Here is a 14,839-nt window from a genome sequence, read left to right as displayed (position 1 = left end):
AATGAAAAGGTGCCTCTCGGTCCCAAAGCACACATTTTCTGGAGACTCATAGCGGAGTGCTGATGACGTCACCCACTGTGTGCCCTTTTGGTAGCCTGATTGCATCCAGACTGAGGCGAAACCCACACACACAGTACATCCCTGACCACCTCCTGAAGTTATCAGACCCCAATGCATCTAGACCCGTCTTTTCAATACGATCTTCCTATTCTAATAGCAGAAGTTGCATGTAAGTGTCAAGTGTAAACACGACCATAGAGAGGTGTCCCCCAAAATAGAACAGGTAACATTAGTTCCTACTAGGTAGGCCTTCAAACTAAATTGCGGAAAGATACTGAAAACCCACCAAACCTCTGAGAAAAGACAAGAATCAGTTAACACACTATACTAATAAAAAGCAGGAAATTAACTATTAAAATAGTTGATGACCTATGATCCAGGAGGAGTAAAAGGCCTGAGTAAGTATGTAAATACTATATGTATCTCTGGAGCCAAGCAGCCAGACAACATGGGTTGATGTCGGTGAGGAGTATGCAGAGACATGTAGCTACTACAGTCTCATTTCAAGCAGCTGAGCTAATGAGATGACCTTAGCCACTGTCTCGTGTTCAGAGATAAGCTGCTGAGTATCTAGACACAATGTTCACTCCCCAAACAATAAATAATGCCTACGAGACTTTCTGCACACTTACCATGGCTGAACTGCCTTCACTACAAACCTGATTCATCAAGTCACAAGGCAATTACGACTAAATGATATCTCAATTTAAAAAGGCAGACTCAGCGAAATGACGTCGCCGCGAGCAGCACCGCAGATATTGAGATAAGTGAGACGCAAGACTTCGCTCTCACACAGCATCTGCGCATGTGCACGGGTTCGCTTCACGCTGTTAAAGCGTGGTAGACAGGGCACCAAAACAGCAGAGAAGTTGAGCCTCACACTTCAACGCTCTCAGTTGTTGCGGAAATTGGCCCACTATGCTGTTTACTTTCTGCATGTACGTCATATCGCTGAGTCTACCTTTAAAGTAAGCTGAGGTTCCTGATTCCAATAGAATAAAACAAGCTTCTCAGAGGACGAGGAAAGTGATATATGTTCCAAATTCCTCCCAATCCCCTCAAAGCCTAATATTTTCCCCAGTCAGCAGCCGCAGTGGCTGCAAGAAGCTTCCCCCTGCTATCGCTAACCTGATCAAAACCGCTGACAAAGCCATCGACCCTGGAAACAGACTGCCGTGACATATGTGTGGCTCAGTTGGTACCGCGTGGCACTTGCAACGCCAGGGTTGTGGGTTCGATTCCAATGGGGGACCAGTACGAACAAATATGAAAATGTATGCGCTCACAACTTTAAGTCGCTCTGGATGAGAGCATCTGCTAAATAACAAAAGATTAACACATTCTTTTTTTTTAAGACAAACTGACGGATACCATCCCATCCAACAGACATCACATCTATCACACCCTGTCTACATAGGTCTTCTAACAGACGCTTGGCTCTCTTTCCAATGATGCAACGTCACCCCAAACACTGCAACCACCATTGACTCAAACTGGGAGCACTGGTTGGTTAACCATTAACTTCCTCATTGTACTATTTCCCATAAAGACCCGGTCTATCAACCACCTCACTGATAAAGGTGTGGCGTCTTTAAATGTATATTGTTTCAACTCTGGCACGGGAATAGAGGGGGAAAGGAGTAGGACAAAGCATTTGAAGATCATTGTGTGTGCATTTCCAATGTGACGTTTCAGTTATTCTCGTGGCTCTGCCTATCTAACAATATGTACTATTTGGATGCTTTGAAAATGACTCGTGTGATGTCTATATGCCATCTGTTGTTATGCCCGTTTGTCTCTTTTAGATCATATGGATGGTACAGACAAAACCAAAGTCTGGATAAACGTTGAAGCCTCTGGATCTACAGAGATGAAGCCACAGATACTATTGACATGATCATAGGAGCAGGGCCTTGATCAGGTACAAACCAAGGCAAAATGCAAATGACCAAGCCTGTCGTGAGTCATGACAAAAGGCAGGATATGAGGTGAGAGAACTCTCCACAAAGCAAATGAGGGAACACTTGGTATAGTATGAGAGAGAGACAAAACAGGAGAGTGGATGAGAGAGAGAAAGAGAGAGAGAGCAAAATCGTAAGAAAGCTAGAGAGAGATACTACACAGACACCAGCATCTCTCTTTAAAATGACCTCTATCCAGAAGATTTGTTACAAGCTAATGAATACAGCATGATACAGAGGCAGGTATAGGGCATGGGAAAGTGGAGGAAGAACGAGATGGGGGGGAGAAAGAGAGAGACAGAGTGAGAGGATACAGAGACACAAAAAGAGACAGAATGGGAGAGAGAGAGAGAGAACAGCACTGTGTCAGGAGAACCTTTACTTGGACAGAGACCGGTTATTTTTACAACCCACTAGTCACCCAGACAACTGGAGCAGCTATATCTGGACTCCAACTACGGTATGAATAGAAAGTGGCCTTAAATACCTAAACCTAAATACCAACACACTCGCGGTCTCAGCTGATTCTCTGTGTAGACCAGAGGTCACTAGCCCTGCTCCTAAAGAGCTAATACACTAAAGGGTGTGCAGGATTTTTGTTCCAGCCCAGCTCTAACATAGGACCAATCGTGATAGGACCAATCTACTACTCACAAAGACCTTGATCGATTGAATTAGTTGACTTAAGTGTTGGGCTGCAACAAAAGCCTGCACACCCTGTAGATAGAGACAAGAGTCCGTGAACAAAAGCTACAAGTGAGGAGAGGTTGAAGGATTGAGAGTCGAACACAGTCATCATTATGTCTGTCAAGTGGTAATTCTCATCAAATGTAATGTCATTCACAACTCGGCATTAAGACGACAAGTAGGACCATTCAAGCTTAACAGAGTGGCATTCTACCTCTAATATCCTAACAAAGAGTTGCTATTGTATCCATATGGTTGTATTTGAAGAGAGTACACTGATGGTTTGGGTAGTTGGGAACGCCAATGTACACACTATATCCTTTATCATGCACACATTTGGTCTGCGCTAGTGTGAATTGCTGCAGTTGCGACGTGGCTAAAAGAGACTTTCACACAACATGCAATTCAACTCAGGTCAACTTGACTCTGAACAAATACCTTGGACGACGTATTACATTCTCTCGCCCTTTTTTTAGTAGGAAGACGGTATTACTAATTGAAACCACTCTGCCAGCTCACAAGACAGTTATCACAGGTCAATAATCAACCTAAAGTGGCCACACACAAATACAAATGCATGTGTGGCGCACACACAGTACCTCATGTTCTGCAATGGCTGCCAACCACATCTGCTCTGTCTGGCCAAAAGCTCCTTCAGTTTTTGTCAGTCATACCACGCCAGGTAAACTATAAATCCTTTCAGACATTTGCCCTCTCACACACCAGACACATATTTCCCAACACTTCTAGATATTGAATATTTTCTATATAGGCCTCCCAAGGAAAGAGAACAGGTGACATGCACCTGTATAGCCACAACATTAGCTAACTCATGTCGTTATAATAACATAGTCACAACATTAACTAACTCATGTCGTTATAATAACATAGCCACAACATTAGCTAACTCATGACGTTATAATAGCATAGCCACAACATTAGCTAACTCATGCCGTTATAATAACATAGTCACAACATTAGCTAACTCATGTCGTTATAATAACATAGCCACAACATTAGCTAACTCATGTCGTTATAATAACATAGCCACAACATTAGCTAACTCATGACGTTATAATAACATAGTCACAACATTAGCTAACTCATGTCGTTATAATAACATAGTCACAACATTAACTAACTCATGTCGTTATAATAACAAAGCCACAACATTAACTAACTCATGTCGTTATAATAACATAGCCACAACATTAGCTAACTCATGTCGTTATAATAACATAGTCACAACATTAACTAACTCATGTCGTTATAATAACAAAGCCACAACATTAGCTAACTCATGTCGTTATAATAACAGTCACAACATTAGCTAACTCATGTCGTTATAATAACAGTCACAACATTAACTAACTCATGTCGTTATAATAACATAGTCACAACATTAACTAACTCATGATGTTATAATAACAGTCACAACATTAGCTAACTCATGTCGTTATAATAACATAGTCACAACATTAACTAACTCATGTCGTTATAATAACATAGTCACAACATTAGCTAACTCATGATGTTATAATAACAGTCACAACATTAGCTAACTCGTGTCGTTATAATAGCATAGCCACAACATTAGCTAACTCGTGATGTTATAATAGTCATAACATTAGCTAACTCATGTCGTTATAATAACATAGTCACAACATTAACTAACTCATGATGTTATAATAACAGTCACAACATTAGCTAACTCGTGTCGTTATAATAGCATAGCCACAACATTAGCTAACTCATGATGTTATAATTACAGTCACAACATTAGCTAACTCATGATGTTATAATAACAGTCACAACATTAGCTAACTCATGATGTTATAATAACATAGTCACAACATTAACTAACTCATGATGTTATAATAACAAAGCCACAACATTAGCTAACTCATGATGTTATAATAACATAGCCACAACATTAGCTAACTCATGATGTTATAATAACAGTCACAACATTAGCTAACTCATGATGTTATAATAACAGTCACAACATTAGCTAACTCATGATGTTATAATAACATAGCCACAACATTAGCTAACTCATGATGTTATAATAACATAGCCACAACATTAGCTAACTCATGATGTTATAATAACAGTCACAACATTAGCTAACTCATGATGTTATAATTACAGTCACAACATTAGCTAACTCATGCCGTTATAATAACATAGTCACAACATTAGCTAACTCATGATGTTATAATAACATAGTCACAACATTAACTAACTCATGCCGTTATAATAACATAGTCACAACATTAGTTAACTCATGATGTTATAATAACATAGTCACAACATTAGCTAACTCATGATGTTATAATTACAGTCACAAAATTAGCTAACTCATGTCGTTATAATAACAAAGCCACAACATTAGCTAACTCATGTCGTTATAATAACAAAGCCACAACATTAGCTAACTCGTGTTGTTATAATAACAAAGCCACAACATTAACTAACTCATGATGTTATAATAACAAAGCCACAACATTAGCTAACTCATGATGTTATAATAAAATAGTCACAACATTAGCTAACTCATGTTGTTATAATAACAAAGCCACAACATTAACTAACTCATGCCGTTATAATAACATAGTCACAACATTAGCTAACTCATGCAGTTATAATAACATAGTCACAACATTAGGATAGATAAACCATACCATCATAATAACATCTAAACAGTTGATAAAGTACAACCACAGCATCAGTTAGTGAAATATCGAACCTTGGTATATGTTAACCCCATCTTGCAAGTACTGTGGTTCAACAGGCCTACAGGCCTTTTGACTGGCTCTTACACAACCTAGCTAAGGCCAACAATACACACATGACGACACAATACATCAGCTATGAAGTGAACCTCTATGATCTTCAAAATAACAGACCTCTACTGTGCTTCTGGTCAATGTTTGCAATGTTTTCATTAGACTGAAAGCATTCTAAAACACACACACATCTCTAGTTTGCAGTCAATTTGTTTAGTCTGCCCCGAATGTATTGACATTACAAAGTTGCAGGGAGGGGAGAAGAACAAACACAGAAGTCCTCTGTGCCGGCTCTCTCTGGGATAATGAACGCAAACCGAGTCAGAGGCTAACTACAGCAGCATAGACACAGAGACAGTATGCTGATAATGCTAATAACATTAGGTTATTAGCTTTATTGACTGAGTATATCACTTGCTGTTGTAAATGATAGTTACTTACCCTGCTGCTAGGAGTATCCTTGCATTGATTGGACGCAGGTACAGTTGCTAGGACAGTCTCTCCTTGAGAGTGAGTGAGCCCGAGTCAAAACCAATGGCCTCTACAGCTGCTGCTTCTCCTGTCAGCTACCTTAGGCCTCATCCAGTGTGGTGTCCTGGCTGAGAGGGAGCGAGAGAGAGAGGGAGTGAGGGAAGGAAGGTGGGAGGAGGTGGGGTTATAATGGGTAGAGAGATGGGGGAGGGACAGCTAGAGAGGGTGTGTGTGACAGACAAAGAGATTGTGTGTGTGTGTGTGTGTGTGTGTGTGTGTGTGTGTGTGTGTGTGTGTGTGTGTGTGTGTGTGTGTGTGTGTGTGTGTGTGTGTGTGTGTGTGTGTGAGAGAGAGAGAGAGAGAGAGAGAATGAAAGTGGAAGACAGTCTGTGAGTCAGCACTTGTACACGCTGTCGTATTGCAGCTGCAGGCAAGGAATTCCCTCTCCCCTCTCTCTCTGTCATACTATCTGGCTCAGTCTGGTGCTCTGGTCAGAGCCATTCATTTGCATCAGTCAAATCAGACATCTCACTTTCTGCTTTACACACAGCCAGCCGTACACTAGCCAAATCAAATGCCTTACTCATGCACTAGTTTATTACGCTACAGTTCAACATGTATTACCTACAGCTATTATAATGAATATGTTTTTCTAAAAAGTATAAGATAACTGATTAACAATCAACAATGCTCAAATCGGATCATAATCAAACCAGTGACCAACAGTCAGCAGATAAACTCAGCTCATGTTGTTTGGTCCCAAAATGCTCTCTAAATCTGGCTTACAGGTTTTACAAACAATTGTCCATTGTAGTTCGGCTACATGCTGATGGCATATGGTAGGCCAACATCAGACAATGCACAATAAAAGGAAGGCACTGAATATGAAATGCATGAATACATCATAGATCGCTGATCACAGAGGCTTCATTATTTGACTCTAAACCAGTTGGCTGGCCATGAACCGTTAGGCCATTTATGGAAAAGTATCACAACTTAGAAAAGGCATGTTCTAAGTTACAGCTCGGAGTAATAAGGTCTGCCATAGAAGGACATTTCTATTTAGTCATCAGAAATGGTGGTGAGAGCGCCACCTCCTGTTCCTGTTGTGTCCCCGAGCTAACAGGATGCAGTCAAGGCAGCCTGGCTACAGTGACTATGACTTTCAAAGAGTGAGGTGACTGGATCTGACAGACAGTAACTCGCTTGATTGTATCTGTATCAAGGTGCTATAGTATATTGCAGCCACCCATCAATATGTAGGGTTGGTATAGTCAGTGTCAAGGTTGGTGTTGGATGGTTCCAAGGACCAACATCAGTTGTTTAACAATGTCAATATGCAGTAGATGATAGAATAGGGTCATAAACACCTATTTTGATAAACAAATGTTTTCAAAACATGGCCACATGACCACATTGACAGAGGACTGGTACGGAAGCACCGCTACAGGACACATGGACTGTACTCATAAAATTGTAGCCTACTACAGTTATACCGGCAGGAGATTGTCAAAGACCAACGTTACTGTTTGTCTGAAACATTGTTGCAAACAGAAACATGGCAAGTCCTGTTTATAGACTTTACTATTCGATATGTATCTGCCCTCTGCCTATATCCCGTTGTGATTTGTCGTCCACTATGAATCAATTGCATGTGAACTAAAAAATTGTCATGTTTGGGGTAAAAAGGAAATGTTAATTATCGTGTTGAATTGTCGGCAACCGGATGGGTGCGATTCATTTGTCAATTAGGCCTAACAAAGATTAGACAATGTTGTCGTGAAACGATCCGATCTGCCTCAGCCAATTTTCCAGTTGACTAGCTAACGTTACACCTCTCTTCATCTTTTCCGATGATAATTAATTCACTTTGCTGCAACTGAAAAAGGGTGACAGTCGTGTACAATGAGTTAATTTGTCCTACTTCATTGTGGTAAATAATTGTTTCGTTTTGAGAACATTTTCAAAGAGCACCGGCGTTTTGCATTTCCACCGACAATAAAAGGGCAGGGATCCTACCATTTGATCCCACCCTGTGTGAGCCTATGGAAACATCGCTTCATCACGTCGGTCACCCTGTGCTTTGTTTACGAGATAAATACCAAAATACAACTATCAACAGATAATACTGTGACAAACGATAACAAGTTTATAGAGACTTACGAATTTGCTTTTACCCAAGTTCTTCAAGGTCGTTGTCGGCAAACTTGACAGGAACTTTTCCTCCGGACTTCGATCTGTCAAAGCGCTGGGTCCGTCTGTATTTGGTCATCTTGGAAGCGAAGCATTATGGCACATGTAGTTTCACGTGCAACCTCCTCGCTTCGCTAGAATACTTTGAACCAGTGGCCCCCAGGAACAGTAACAGACATGATGAACACCACAACAATTTCGCATTCATGCGCAAATATGACAAATATTTAGTGAAATTGTATGTATTACAAACATCAATGTGTTCAGAATGTGTCCCAAATGTAAATATAAGATGTACACACAGACCATGTTGTTGATTTCAACAGACAAAAAAATGATTATAGAAAAGGAACCCAGTTGAGGACAGTGTCACACCACCTAAAAAGTTCCAGTGGAAGTTCCCTGGGTATGTCATACAAGTAACTGCCCCTGCAGTTTGCAGCCCAGCCATGTTCAAATTAGAGGCAGTCCAAACCAGCGGTCACATGACAAGTATTTTAGTCATGTCCTGCTGCTCCATGGATCATTTTGGTGATACTATATCTGACATATCAGGCATTCATCAAGTAGGTTAAAGGAGCCAGTCAACCTGAATGCAGCAGACTACAAGCATGGAAATTATTCATAAGCTTGACCTACTTCCTATATTACATTTTGAGGCTGTTTATTGACTTTCTTAGATATTATTTATGGTTATATTCATACTTCTTTTTGAAAGATAATATTGGAAGGATTTAATAATATTCAAGGGCACAGATATATATTGTGAGAAAATTGTGAAAGACCCATTTGCTGTGAAATTGTATCACTCCTCCCAAAACAGCAGGAACTCTTATGGGCTTGATGTTTCTCCCATTCTAAAGATGAGCTTCATCTCTCTCCTACTCTATATCGAGATTCTCCCACACTCCTTAAGATGCCTACACTGGGTTGGAGCAACAAATGCTAGACTATTTTAACCCCCAGAGAGAACCACCAAACCCCTTCGGGAATGCATCCACCTGACCCTAAACAACACACACACACACACACACACACACACACACACACACACACACACACACACACACACACACACACACACACACACACACACACACACACACACACCAGTGGGGAGGACGCTGAGGGGAGGACGCCTTATAATAATGGCTGGAATGGGTTCAATGGATTGGTATGAACCACCACGTGGAAGCCACGTGTTTGTTGTGTTTGATACCATTCCATCGACTCCATTCCAGCCATTATTATGAGTCGTCCTCCTCTCAGCAGCCTCCACTGACACACACACACATGGCAGCGCTGATATATGGGGTAAAGCAGTATTTGAATGTGCAGTGTTTTGATGCGTAGGCTACTGTCTACCTCTAGTGGCTAAAGTCATGTACAGAAATGTACAGTAAGAACACAAAGCAATGCATTGACTATTCTTGATACACACGGGAAACTTACCATTAGCTACAGTGAAAAAATCCAGCCGCATTGCCGTTCTTGACACAAACCAGTGCACCTGGCACCTACTACTATACCCAGTTCAAAGGCACTTAGATTTTTTTGTCTTGCCCATTCATCCTCTGAATGGCACACATACACAATCCATATCTCAATTGTCTCAAGGCTTAAAAATCCTTCTTTAACTTAAATGCATTTAATAAATAAAGATCTTTAGGGTTACGGTATATTTTGGAGTGTTATACATTTTCATAAACAATGTGGGATGGCAGTATAAAATGTATGTGAACCGGAGAATATCTACACAAATAAATATTGTCCAGTTGAAGGCTACTTCATCAACACTGATTGAAGTTGATTTAACAAGTGACATCAATAAGTGATCATAGCTTTCACCTGGATAGTCTATGTCAGGGAAAGAGCAGGTGTCCTTAATGTTTTGTACACTCAGTGTATATATATACTGCTCAAAAAATAAAGGGAACACTTAAACAACACATCCTAGATCTGAATGAAAGAAATAATCTTATTAAATACTTTTTTCTTTACATAGTTGAATGTGCTGACAACAAAATCACACAAAAATAATCAATGGAAATCCAATTTATCAACCCATGGAGGTCTGGATTTGGAGTCACACTCAAAATTAAAGTGGAAAACCACACTACAGGCTGATCCAACTTTGATGTAATGTCCTTAAAACATGTCAAAATGAGGCTCAGTAGTGTGTGTGGCCTCCACGTGCCTGTATGACCTCCCTACAACGCCTGGGCATGCTCCTGATGAGGTGGCGGATGGTCTCCTGAGGAATCTCCTCCCAGACCTGGACTAAAGCATCCGCCAACTCCTGGACAGTCTGTGGTGCAACGTGGCGTTGGTGGATGGAGCGAGACATGATGTCCCAGATGTGCTCAATTGGATTCAGGTCTGGGGAACGGGCGGGCCAGTCCATCGCATCAATGCCTTCCTCTTGCAGGAACTGCTGACACACTCCAGCCACATGAGGTCTAGCATCGTCTTGCATTAGGAGGAACCCAGGGCCAACCGCACCAGCATATGGTCTCACAAGGGGTCTTAGGATCTCATCTCGGTACCTAATGGCAGTCAGGCTACCTCTGGCGAGCACATGGAGGGCTGTGCGGCCCCCCAAAGAAATGCCACCCCACACCATGACTGACCCACCGCCAAACCGGTCATGCTGGAGGATGTTGCAGGCAGCAGAACATTCTCCACGGTGTCTCCAGACTCTGTCACGTCTGTCACGTGCTCAGTGTGAACCTGCTTTCATCTGTAAAGAGCACAGGGCGCCAGTGGCGAATTTGCCAATCTTGGTGTTCTCTGGCAAATGCCAAACGTCCTGCACAGTGTTGGGCTGTAAGCACAACCCCCACCTGTGGACGTCGGGCCCTCATACCACCCTTATGGAGTCTGTTTCTGACCATTTGAGCAGACACATGCACATTTGTGGCCTGCTGGAGGTAATTTTGCAGGGCTCTGGCAGTGCTTCTCCTGCTCCTCCTTGCACAAAGGCGGAGGTAGCGGTCCTGCTGCTGGGTTGTTGCCCTCCTATGGCCTCCTCCACGTCTCCTGATATACGGGCCTGTCTCCTGGTAGCGCCTCCATGCTCTGGACACTATGCTGACAGACACAGCAAACCTTCTTGCCACAGCTCGCATTGATGTGCCATCCTGGATGAGCTGCACTACCTGAGCCACTTGTGTGGGTTGTAGACTCCGTCTCATGCTACCACTAGAGTGAAAGCACCGCCAGCATTCAAAAGTGACCAAAACATCAGCCAGGAAGCATAGGAACTGAGAAGTGGTCTGTGGTCCCCACCTGCAGAACCACTCCTTTATTGGGGGTGTCTTGCTAATTGCCTATAATTTCTACCTGTTGTCTATTCCATTTGCACAATAGCATGTGAAATGTATTGTCAATCAGTGTTGCTTCCTAAGTGGACAGTTTGATTTCACAGAAGTGTGATTGACTTGGAGTTACATTGTGTTGTTTAAGTGTTCCCTTTATTTTTTTGAGCAGTGTATATATATAAATATATAATATGAAATTTAGCAGATGCTTTTATCCAAAGCAACAGTCATGCGTGCATACATTTTACATATGGTTGGCACTGGGATCAAACCAACTACCCTGGCGTTACAAGCAACATGCTCTACCAACTGAGTTACAAAGGACATTATAGATTTTATCACACGTACTCTGTCATAGCTGTTGCATGCTAAACAATCCGCTTTATAGACAATATTATTATCCATATTAATCCACCAAAAAATCATTGGTACTTGAACCTCTCTACACTATGAATCACTCAAACATGTTTTAAAGTAGCAGAGTAGTCTAATTCTGTCTTGTGGTGTGAGATCCTATATAGCTTCCCACTGTCCATTCTTCCACATTAAACACAAGACTACAGTGTCTCACATTGGGGAAACAAGCATTAATAATTTACAACACTCTCCATCAATCCAGCCAGTGAGCCGATGGGGCTGGTCCGGTCCCGGACTGGCGGCCTCATCCTCTCCCAAGGACAATGGGGCCATTTCCTGTCGGGTGTAAAAGCAGAGACAGTGGAGTATTGTGAGGCAGGACACCATATCAGCCAGCCATGACCTTGGAGTGAAAGACTGACTCAGTCATATACACTGAGATTCATTGGTCCATTTGCTTTGAGGTCGGAGAGGCCTGATTGGTCACTGGCACCCAAATACAGTCATCAGAATGTTCAGATGACCCCTATGTAGAAAGTTCAGAGCAGTTACAAGCCCTACTACAAGCCAATGAATACATCTGTGATATCGCGTAGAAGGAGGCATTGTGGTGTGTGTGCGAACACAAGAAAGAAAGAGAGAGAGAGAGAGAGAGAGAGAGAGAGAGAGAGAGAGAGAGAGAGAGAGAGAGAGAGAGAGAGAGAGAGAGAGAGAGAGAGAGAGAGAGAGAGAGAGAGAGAGGAAGAGGGTGTGTTATGCTTGCCCATACAAGAAAACCAGATGGATGTTCTGTTTTTGATTCTGGAGAAAATCTTTTGAAGCTCCACCTCAATGGTCCCATTTTAACAAAGAGTCAATACCCGTCTTTGAAGGCCCCAAAACAGGTGGCAGGACAGAGTCAGAAACCCACATGAACCCCACACTTTAATTCCTCCTGGCTAATGTTCAAGGACAAGGCATGCAGTGTTTAAACAATAGGACCATTCATTTCACTGAAAATCCTACGGCCACTTATCCACAATATCCAGTAATCTGTAAAGAAAGCTTAGCAGAGTTAATGATATAGAACTGATTTAAAACAAATGAAGGGCCTTTTATTATTGTAATACACGATTGTAATCATGTTACACAGCATCAGAATGAATTTAAAGTGAGTTATTGTGACATGACCAATCATGTGATCTCTTGAGCCAAAGTCTAAGTTTTGATTCACGAATGGACCGGTCAAACCAAATCTCAAGTTTGGAAGAAATCGCAGGTTCCCTGACCAGCAAGTTGTTGATACATTCTTCCTAATAGGTTTACATGTTAGGTTCTAATAGGTTCACTCACAACGGCAATTTACTAAGAGTAGGCTAGGCAACACAGTCACAAAGTACACAATTTGTGACGAGAAGCGTTAATTAGCCCTAATGCTTTCAGACATTCGTCTGTCAACCACACACATGCTGTTACACCCGGACGCATGGCCTATATAATCAGCAGCACTGACCCAATATGCCGTGCCACCGGCCCTGGCCCCTGTCTCCTCCAGTCTAGGGGGATAGAATATCGCTGTCACAATGGACAGCTAGCTGCTAGCCTGACAACAATACCCCCTGAGGCAGGATATGGACTGACCTATTTCAGTCTGTCATACAGCATGGGAGAGAGAAACACTTTCCATATGCTCACTTCCTCTCTGTTACTTTCCTCACGTAACCGCATTCTCAATCCTTTCTAGACTCCTAACACCATGCAGGGTGCCACTTTGAATTTTCATCCACAAGTTACTAAAACTCTCTCTGTGCCCACTGAGAAAGGTTTTTCCAAAAGACGAATGAGAGCTTGAATGTGGGTTAAAATTATGGATCCAGATTTATCTTGTCTTTTGCACTTTCTCCTTCTCCCTATCTCATGACTTTAGATCACTTTCTCCTTCTCCCTGTCTCATGACTTTAGATCACTTTCTCCTCCCTGTCTCATGACTTTAGATCACTTTCTCCTTCTCCCTATCTCATGACTTTAGATCACTTTCTCCTTCTCCCTGTCTCATGACTTTAGATCACTTTCTCCTCCCTATCTCATGACTTTAGATCACTTTCTCCTCCCTGTCTCATGACTTTAGATGGGCGTCTAGCGGCAACAACACCCCATCCTCACTGTCTTGGATGAAGTTTGTGTGATTTTCCTCAGAAGAAAAAAGCAGAAAAAGCAGACAACAAAAACAAAGCAAAAGTGCCTGGTTACATTAAATCCATGGTGAATGTCACAGATGTTTGTGGTTTGTGTGACTGTATTTGTGTGGGCTGTCTCCATGGTGAAAGTCACAGACGTTTGTGGAGTGTATTTGTGCGCAGTGGTGTAAATACTTTAAAGTACTACTTAAGTAGCTTTTTGGGGCATCTGTACTTTACTTCACTTTTTATATTTCTGACAACTTTTACTTCATTACATTCTTAAAGAAAATAATGTACTTTTTACTCCATACATTTTCCCTCACACCCAAAAGTGCTAGTTACATTTTTGAATACATAGCAGGACAGGGAAATTGTCAAATTCATGCACTTACCAAGGGAACATCCCTAGTCATCCCTACTGCCTCTGATCTGACGACTCACTACACACACATGCTTTGTTTGTAAATGACGTCTGAGTGTTGGAGTGTGCCCAGGCTATCCGTAAATGAATTTAAAAAACAAGAAAATGGTGGCGTCTGGTTTGCTTAACATAAGGAATTTTACATTATTAATAGTTTAACTTTTAATTCTTAAGTATATTTAAAACCAAGTACTTTTAGACTTTACTCAAGTAGTGATTTAACTGGGTGCCTTTCACTTTTACTTGAGTATTTTTCTATTAAGGTGTCTTTACTTTTACTTGAGTATGTCAATTGGGTACTTTTTCCACCACTGTGGGCTGTCTTCTCTCTAAAAATGTGATACGATTTTATGCTACCACTTCGCGACATAAAAGCTAGTCTACCCATGTGACTCACCTTTCTGCCTAGGCAAGTTTCATG

At 41.7% G+C, this 14,839-nt stretch overlaps 1 protein-coding gene across 9 annotated transcripts in view; it reads right to left on the bottom strand.

Annotated features, from left to right (window-relative positions):
• The window catches only part of LOC115177621 (trafficking kinesin-binding protein 1), a 42,225-nt gene extending 33,828 nt beyond the window's left edge, over nt 1-8,397 (bottom strand). For 3 of the 9 annotated variants that reach the window (XM_029738541.1, XM_029738547.1, XM_029738546.1), the window contains exons 1-2: nt 8,132-8,394; nt 5,939-6,096 (exon numbers count right to left, since the gene is read on the bottom strand). The gene's annotated coding sequence lies outside the window, so the exon portion shown is untranslated. Of the gene's footprint in view, nt 1-5,938; nt 6,097-8,131 lie in introns of all 9 variants that reach the window. The other 6 variants (XM_029738545.1, XM_029738544.1, XM_029738549.1 and 3 more) reach the window with 4 other exon arrangements.
• Between the last annotated feature and the right edge of the window lie 6,442 nt (nt 8,398-14,839).

The sequence above is a fragment of the Salmo trutta genome, chromosome 38, assembly GCF_901001165.1.
Source record: "Salmo trutta chromosome 38, fSalTru1.1, whole genome shotgun sequence".
Classification (NCBI taxonomy): domain Eukaryota; kingdom Metazoa; phylum Chordata; class Actinopteri; order Salmoniformes; family Salmonidae; genus Salmo; species Salmo trutta.
This window is presented reverse-complemented; position numbering and strand designations above follow the sequence as displayed.